The sequence below is a fragment of the Vulpes lagopus genome, chromosome 5, assembly GCF_018345385.1.
Source record: "Vulpes lagopus strain Blue_001 chromosome 5, ASM1834538v1, whole genome shotgun sequence".
Lineage (NCBI taxonomy): Eukaryota > Metazoa > Chordata > Mammalia > Carnivora > Canidae > Vulpes > Vulpes lagopus.
The window spans coordinates 48,133,213-48,142,729 of NC_054828.1; the positions used below are offsets into that span (position 1 = coordinate 48,133,213).

General features: G+C 44.2%; 1 pseudogene; it reads right to left on the reverse strand.

Moving 5' to 3' along the window:
• Nucleotides 1-1,013: 1,013 nt before the first annotated feature.
• Nucleotides 1,014-2,031, reverse strand: LOC121491224 (annotated as a pseudogene).
• Between the last annotated feature and the right edge of the window lie 7,486 nt (nt 2,032-9,517).

Below are 9,517 nucleotides of genomic sequence, written 5' to 3' on the forward strand. Positions count from 1 at the left end.
TTTAAACGTTTGATAGAATTCCCCTGGGAAGCCATCTGGCCCTGGACTCTTGTGTCTTGGGAGGTTTTTGATGACTGCTTCAATTTCCTCTCTGGTTATTGGCCTGTTCAGGTTTTCTATTTCTTCCTGCTCCAGTTTTGGTAGTTTGTGGCCTTCCAGAAATGCGTCCATTTCTTCTAGATTGCCTAATTTATTGGCGTACAGCTGTTCATAATATGTTTTTAAAATCGTTTGTATTTCCTTGGTGTTGGTAGTGATCTCTCCTTAGCATTTGACTCTTGATCTCAGGGTTGTGAGTTTGAGCCCCACGCTGGGTGTAGAGATTACTAAAAGAAATAAATAAAATTAAAAAAAATTTTTTTAGCTTTCCTTGATGAATCTGAAGCAATTATTACTGTGGTGGTGGCTAAACAGCAAATTTATTTTTTTTAAGATTTTATTTCTTTATTTATGAGAGACACAGAGGCAGAGACACAGGCAGAGGGAGAAGCAGGCTTACTGTGGGGAGCATGATGTGGGACTCAATCCCAGGACCCTGGGATCACACCCTGAGCCAAAGGCAGATGCTCAACTGCTGAGCCACCCAGGTGCCCCTAAATAACAAATTTCTAATGCTGGCATTCCTTCTACATTCCTCATTAGTTATCATACACATCAGTGCATCTTGAGCCTCTCAAAGGAATGGGCCCTCGGTGTGAGGCTAGGAGATGTGTCATTAAATTAAAGATAGTGAACAATGAAAGAATGTGGCAACATCAAGGGATTCATGGAATGAGCACAGTTGTTTTTGGTTTTTTTTTTTTTTTTTTTGGCTGGGTACAGTATACTTTATTGATGGTACATGACAAGGTAGGGCTCCCCGAGCCCCTCCCCTTCCTCGGGGTCTAGGATGTAAATTGGAGGTCAGGAGATTCTCAGTGTGTTGGGGGATTAAGTTAGAGCAGGGACTCCCCAGCAGCTGAGGGCCTCTCTCTTCTTCTTGTTCTTGCTGGGGCTGGTGGTCCAGGAAGCTCTTACTCCTTGGAGGCCATGTAGACCATGAGGTCCACCACCCGGTTGCTGTAGCCAAATTCATTGTCATACCAGGAAATGAGCTTGACGAAGTGGTCATTGAGGGCAATGCCAGCCCCGGTGTCGAAGGTGGAAGAGTGGGTGTCACTGTTGAAGTCACAGGAGACAACCTGGTCCTCAGTGTAGCCCAGGATGCCCTTGAGGGGGCCCTCCGATGCTTGCTTCACTACCTTCTTGATGTCATCATATTTGGCAGCTTTCTCCAGGCAGCAGGTCAAATCCACAACTGACACATTGGGGGTGGGGACACAGAAGGCCATGCCAGTGAGCTCCCGTTCAGCTCAGGGATGACCTTGCCCACAGCCTTGGCGGCGCCAGTGGAAGCAGGGATGATGTTCTGGGCAGCCCCTTGGCAGTCACGCCACAGCTTCCCAGAGGGGCCGTCCACGGTCTTCTGGGTGGCAGTGATGGCATGGACGGTGGTCATGAGGCCCTCCACGATGCCGAAGTGGTCATGGATGACTTTGGCTAGAGGAGCCAAGCAGTTGGTGGTGCAGGAGGCATTGCTGACAATCTTGAGGGAGTTGTCATACTTCTCGTGGTTCAAGCTCATCACAAACATGGGGGCATCAGCAGAAGGAGCAGAGATGATGACCCTCTTGGCCCCGCCCTCCAAGTGAGCCCCAGCCTTCTCCATGGTGGTGAAGACCCCAGTGGACTCCACAACATACTCAGCACCAGCATCACCCCATTTGATGTTGGCAGGATCTCGCTCCTGGAAGATGGAGATAGACTTCCCATTGATGACAAGTTTCCCATTGTCAGCCTTGACTGTGCCGTGGAATTTGCCATGGGCAGAATCATACTGGAACATGTACACCATGTAGTTGAGATCAATGAAGGGGTCATTGATGGCGACAATATTAACTTTGCCAGAGTTGAAAGCAGCCCTGGTGACCAGGCTCCCAATACGGCCAAATCCGTTCACTCCGACCTTCACCATCGTGTCTCGGGGACGCGGCTGGCACCGCACCAGAAGATGCGGCTGTCTGTCGAACGGGGAGGAGCAGAGCGCAGCACAGTTGTTTCTGTAGGAACTCGCAATTTCCAACATGAATGAATGTGGCCACCATCACCACCCACAGCCTTTCTAAACTGGTGAATTAGGGTTGGGTAGCCTGGTGCGTGTCTGCACATCTTTCAAGTTATCCAAAATAAACTGTGCCTCCTAGGACCTGGCTGGCATCCTCTTGGTCACATCAAAGCAGGAGGGAGTGTCGCCAGGCATTCAGAGAGCATGGCAATGAAAGAGAAATCAAGGATGGATGCATGCAGAGAAGAGGAATCCGCGTGAAGGGGCATTTGGGGTGTTTTGACTGTTAGGGCTCATGCAACAGAAGAGCCAGTGAGAGAGAAAGGCTAGAGCGGGGAATAGCACAGTGTTATGGAAACCATGGTAGGAATCCGAAGAAGGAGAAAGCATCCAGGGTTATCTTCTGCTCCTGAGTAGAGTCTTGGATTTGGAGTCACTTGGGGGCTTTAGATTAGAAACACTTGGGTTGAACACTTTTGATATGCCTGACTCCGTAAAATAAGGGAGAAACTCCCCATGGGCCCTGGGGTGTCTGGCCAACTCCTTTCCCTGAAACCAAAGTCACACGGCCAGTCCTCTGCCCAAGTCCACCAGGATGTACCAGACCTGCCGAAAGGGCCTGGGAGGCATCTCTGTTCCCTCTAGCCTCTACAAAAAGAACCAAGCCCAAGGTCCTGGTGTGTCTGACTCTGCTTTACCTCTGTAATAGCAGCTTGCAAAAACCGCACCTCCCCTCAGGAATCTCATTTACCTCCTTTTCCCTCTCCAAGCCCCAGCTGTCCCCCTTCCCTAAGCATTGCCCACAGTCAGGAGTATCAAGGGTTACAGCAGTCAGCAGCATGACCTCATTGGATGTGCGCTGATGCAGTGCATGGATGACTTTTGAGAGGCCAATTTTTTAAAGATTTTTAATTTATTTATTTGACAGAGAGAGAGAGAGAGCAAGCACAAGCAGCGGGAGCAGCAGCAGGAGAGAGAGAGGCAGGCTCCCTGTTGAGCAGGGAGCCCTCATGGGGCTCGATCCCAGGACCCCAGGATCATGACCTGAGCCACCCAGGCACCCCTGAAAAGCCAGTTTTAATAAAAATTGTGAGAGTTCCAGATAAATTAGCTACAGCCTACACTTTCCAGAAAGACAGGTTAGCTAGCAATGTGACAGGAAAGCATAGCTGTGGCATAGGTTTTTGCAGTCAAGACAACAGGGCATGTTTTTAAGAAGCTAGAGGAGAACAAGAACTTGAAGATGCCAGAAAGAGGGACATAATGAACAATGGGGATTAAGTGGAGAATCATTGGTGAAAAACCCCCAGGAAAGGTCAGCTCTGCGGTGAAAAATAGGATGTGGCTTCTCTGGAAATAGAAAGAATGAAGAGGAAAAAGCTAAGGATGGATGGTGATGCACGCAAAACTGAGATAGTAGAGAGAAGAGATGAGGCCTTGACCTTCTCAGTAAATTAGGCGTAGAGGGCATCTGTGGCAGTAGGGGGAGGTCAAAAGTTCTTTAAGAAGAGTGAGGAGAATTTGGAACAGCTGCCTCCCAGAAGTCACTAGAACGTTAAGAGGAATAAAAAGGCTGCTCTGACAACAAAATGACTTATGAATCTGAAAAACAAGCATGCCCGGATAATGCATTGGGTACAGATTGATTTTCTCCAGAAAAGTCTTTACAGGTCTCTGCTGATTGTAATGCTTGTTGAACCATCTATCTGAATGTCTAAGCCTGATAAGAATCTTTGGCAGACTAACCAATGGCTGGGATAACTATTAGCATGCACTTCTCAATACTTGGAGAAATGAAATTTTCCACTCACCGTAAGCTGTTAAAATCCTAATTATCCCCCTGGAGCCTGGCCCTCTCAATTCCAACTAGCTCCTTTACAAAGGAAGGGGATCACACACACACACACACACACACACACACACACACACACACACACGAAGTAGCCATTCACACACACCATGAATAAAATAAATTGATCTTTGTTTCCTCATCCAGTAAGATACTCTAAGTCACTCCTTGACACATTGACTTTCTGGTAATCTCATCATTGATCCTTCCAAACACAGTAAGCTTTCTACCCACTACACAGTGACAGCAGCAGCTGGGTTTTGTTGGAAGATGCATTCATGTCAACTATGGAGAACATTCACTCCTACTCCCACTGCATCCCACACCACACAGCGGCCAATTATGAATGAAAGGCCAGGTTCTTTCCTCCTGAGCTTTTGTGGAGAGACTGAGAAAATCATTTCCTGGGGAAATGAAGGCTGAAAGCCCTGGCAGGGAAGGAGACAGTTCTCCAGAGAGGGGTAGGAGAAGGTTGGCAGGGACAAAGACGTAAGGGACTGATGCCAAGAAGCAAGGTACTGAATGTTGACAGCACCTTCTTCCAAGCCCTAAAGGGGTTCTTTGTGGGCTCTAGCTTTCAGCAAAAGGCAACTTGCAGGAAGTGGTGAGGAGAGTTGCCCTCGCTTGATCCAGAGAAAAAAGACTGAGTAACGGCAGCCTAGGAAGCCCCAAATCAAACACAAGCCCCATGGCAGGTGGCCCAAAGCAGGGCCCAAGAAAAGAGTGGAGGTTGGAGGAGGTTTGGGAAGCAGAGTCATACTTTAACCAAAAGGTGATCAGCAATAGAAGGAAAGAGAATAAGAGTCTCTTGTGCAGTTTTGCCTGCATTGAAAATGGAATTAAGAGTTAAAATAATAATAATAAATAAATAGGGGCCCCTGGGTGGATCAGTGGTTGGGCATCTGCCTTTGGCTCAGGACATAATCCCAGGGTCCTGGGATCGAGTTCCGCATCGGGCTCCCCACAGGGAGCCTGCGTCTCCCTCTGCCTATTTCTGCCTCTCTCTCTCTGTCTCTTGTGAATAAACAAATAAAATCTTTAAATGATAATAATATTAACAAATAGCATCAAGAGACTCAAAATATACTCTACAAAATTGAGAATTTGCAGCATTTTGTTATTTAAGGGCACGTGTCAGATTGCAGTTAGATGTGTAGTTTAGCATATAGATCACATCATACTATATAGCTTAGCACATGCAGAGCAGATCACATTACTTATTACTATATTATTAGAGTTACTTTGCTCTTTGCAAAATGTGTCTTATAGAAAATGACCGTCTCCCCAAATAAGTGATGACTGAAGAAGTGGTTCTGTTGGGAGAGAAAAGTAATTATAAAGTCAAACATGTTAGAAAAGTCAGGCTTGAGGGGACCAAGTATTTACCTTTAGAAGTTATGCTAGAAAATGCTGCAAAAGTGCGTTATAAATCCACCAGTAGTTGAAAAGAGAAGAAACCAACAGGGCTATGAGGACGGGGGACACCATGGGGACATAGTTATATGCGGTAAAAGAGCACAAATAATATGAAGTTATGTGAATAGATTAGAGCTACTCTTGAAGATAAAAGAAAACACTTGAGTTGAAACACAAGCAGACAGGTGATATATTTGCTTTTTCCCACAGTTGGCTGTTCTTTAATTGTGCTGTTTATCTCCTAAGAACACTTGAGTGGTTGTGGTTGCAAAGCCAACTTTTTTTTTTTTAAAGATTTTATGGACAAGCAGGCTTCCCACTGAGCAGGGATCCCAACATGAGGCTTGATCCAAGGACCCTGGGATCACGACGTGAGCTGAAGACAGATGATTAACCGACTGAGCCACCCAGACACCCCGCAAAGCAAACTTCTGAGCCGAGATCTGAAGTCTCAATTAAAAGGGAATACATTAAGAGCGTCCCTATTGCTATAAATCCATGGTGCAGAATTTAAAACCCTGTATACATCGGTCTCAGCCTGCTTCCCAAACTAAGGCACAGAAGAGAGCCAGTCGTTACAACGTTAGGTTGAGAAAAGATGAGTTAACTCTGGGCTAACACTATGTTGGTAATTGAATGAATTCACTGGTTGCCTAAAAAGGAATGGGATGCTGGGAAAAACAAGACGTGCCCACCCGTCCAGGCATTGCCCCATCTCCTCTGCTGCCTTCTCCACTTCCTTCTTCCCTCACCTGTCGCCCCTTGTATTCTAGAAATGACCTCAGACCTGCTGTAGTTATCATCATATCCAAAACCAGACTTGCAGCCAGCCCTCTGATATGCTCCAAACTTACTACTCTCTTTTCCTTCCACTTTCTACCCTACTCTCCTGATTTAAGATATCATGGCATTATTTGTGACAGTAAAACATAGTAGAAAATGTGGAATTTGTTTGTTTGTTCTTAAAATATATAGTTGGCCAGATTATGGAGTACTATGAAGCCATAGAAAAGGAGAGAAAAGCATTATATGTACTGATGGGGGAAACATCCATCATCCATAATATACTATTGAGTTGGGTTGTTTTTTTTTTTTAAGTAATTAGCCCAAAACACCATCTGGAGTCAGATGATACTATCTTTGTAAAATAAATGAAGCAAAACAAAACTACATAGATGTCTTGAGATTCTAAGGGTATGACTGAGGAACAACAGGTGATCTGCTTGGTTAAGGCCAAAGAGTCTTGCCTTGCTGGGTTGGGTTGAGTGTATACATACCGAGTGCATCTAGACGTGAAGGTAGCGGAGAATGAAAGGCAGTTCTGGAGCAGGGAGGCTGGGAGGAGGCAGGTTTGGGAGGAGGATGAGTAGAAGAAAAGGAAAGGTGAGAGAGACCCCTTAGAGAGAAGAACTGCTTTGAAGATGTCCTGCCAGCTTCTCTGCAAGTCATGTGGGAACATGGTATGACAGCTACTTGCCAGAGCCAATTGTTCAGCTCAGAATATATTTTTTAAAGATTTTCTTTATTTATTCATGAGAGACAGAGAGAGAGAGAGAGAGAGAGAGAGGCACAGACACAGGCAGAGGGAGAAGCAGGCTCCATGCAGGGAGCCTGACGTGGGACTAGATCCCAGTTCTCCAGGATCACGCCCTGGGCTGATGGTGGTGCTGAGCCACCTGGGCTACCCAGCTCAGAATATTTTTAAAAATTCCCTGAAGAAGAAATGAAACTCCTCATTGAGTTTTAGGTTTATAAACTGTTAAAAGAACTTTTATTTATTTTTAAACCACTACAAAAGGAAGATAATGGAGCTGGTTCTTGCTGCCTCAAAGACCAGAAATCACACTGTATGGTCTTAAAGAAGAAAAACCCAGAGAAAGATGAAGGAGGAGAAGAAAAAAAAATGCTTTGAATTTAATGGAATTTCATATACATATCTCCATAGGATTAATACTAGGTAATTTCTGAACCATCATCATTTCCTATCATTGTTTTACCAGCTTCCACGACTGTAGGAACTTTTATCACAAGCCTTTCTGTCCATATAGATGTAATAGGTTTATATTTGACATAGATAAAGTTCTGTAGAAAACCCATTTGACAGCAGTGGTGATTTTGTTTCCCCATAATCAATGACAACAGGGATGCCTGGGTGGCTCAGGGGTTGAGCATCTGCCTTTGGCTCAGGGCGTGATCCCGGGTCCTGGGATCAAGTCCTGCATGAGGCTCCCTGCATGGAACCTGCTTCTCCCTCTGCCTGAGTCTCTGCCTCTCTCTCTGTGTCTCTCGTGAATAAATAAATAAAATCTTTAAAAAAATGACAACAAAGAAAGCTGAACTTTGATGGATATCAGTGCACAAATTTATGCTAATCTGAGACCTTCATCATTATCCCAGTTGCCAGCTAACAAAGGCTTTTTGTTTAGTTCATTAGGTCTTCATCTCAGCTTCTTCATCAGCCAAGGGCAGGACATTTGCAACACAACATTGAATTAACAAAGTATTTTAGATCCAAGTGATTTGTTTGCTTTTGCTAGATTCCGTTGAATAAAAACTGATTCTCTTCTTTAAAAAAAAAAAAAAAAAAGATTCATTTATATATTTTAGAGAGAGAGTGCATGTGCAGGAGCTGGGGGAAGGGCAAAGGGAGAGAGAGAGAGAGAGAGAATCTCAAGCAGACTCACCCGCTGAGCACAGAGCCCCACTTGGGACTCAATCTCACAACCCTGAGATCATAACCTAAGCCAAAATCAAGAGTGGGCTGCTGAACTGACTGAGCCACCCAGGTGTCCCAAAACTGATTCTCTTCCAAAGGAAAAATATACTTCTGGTTTTTTGTTTCAAATTTAAATACAGTCATTGATGCTAATTAGACTTACTATGATGATCATTTCTCAATATATACAAATATTAAATCATTACATTGTACACCTGAAACTAATAGGATAATGTTATACTGTATGTCAATTATACCTCAATTAAAAAGAAATTCTGGGAAAAAATTGGTATTTGGGATTTTGATCAGGATTATGTTGAATCCGTAGGTTAAATTGGGGGGAACTGCCACCTTAACAATGTCAAGTTTTATGCTGCATGAACATTATAAATTTCCATTCACTTAGGTCTTTGCTAAACTTTCTCACAATGCTTTGTTAGCAGAATAAATGCCTTGCAGATTTTTGTCAGTTTATTCCCAAATATTTTGCCTTTAAATTCTATTGTGATGTCTTTCAAGTTCATTTTTTTCAATTGTTGTAGGCAGCATATACAAGTAGAGCTGATTTTTGTATATTAACCTTGTAACATGCAATGTTCTTAAATTCACTTTTCAGTTTTAGTAATTTTTTTCATAGATTCTAAGAGGATTTTTTTTTTAAGTTTGTTTATTTCAGAGAGTGAATGAGAGAGCATGAGTGGTTGGAGGGGCAGAGAGAGAGGGAGAAGCAGACTCCCTAGTGAACAGGGAGCCTGACGTGGAGCTGATCCCAGGGCCCTGAGGCCATGACCTGAGCTGAAGGCAGACGCTTAACCAACTGAACCACCCAGGCACTGTTAAGAGTTTTCAATGTAAACAACCTTGTTGTCTGTAGTAAAGGGAGTCTTGAGAAATACCCCCCACCAGATAGATAGTGGTTGCTCTACATGGCTGAAAAGTTTAGAATTCGCATAACTGAAGATCTAGATTGCTAATCTGTGATGAAGCTGGCAAGAGTGAACTTCAATAACATTTCTCCAGGTTGGGTGCTAAAAAAGATGGATAACCTGGATTCTCTCAGCAGAAGCAGATTAGTGCTCCAGTATTCAGGGTGGACCCATTTCTGTAGAAGGTAACAGAGACTTAACACTGTTGCATCCTAAACATATGCATTCATTCATCCAATACACATTTGAGTATCATACGTGCATAATACTGATGGAAGGATAAAAGCACCATGATAAGCTCATAAAAGCTCCCAGGGGCTGGGAACCACCAACACCATTTCCTTAGTGCATGTTACTTAACATATTCTCTTTTGTACCTGAGTACAACCCAAGATTCAGCCCTGCTTCATCCCAGTCCAGGAACTGCTTTGAGAACCACAGGGAAGGGTCTTGGGACCCATGGAACACTGATCTACTTGAACCCGTGCTCAGGAGTTCTCAGGAGT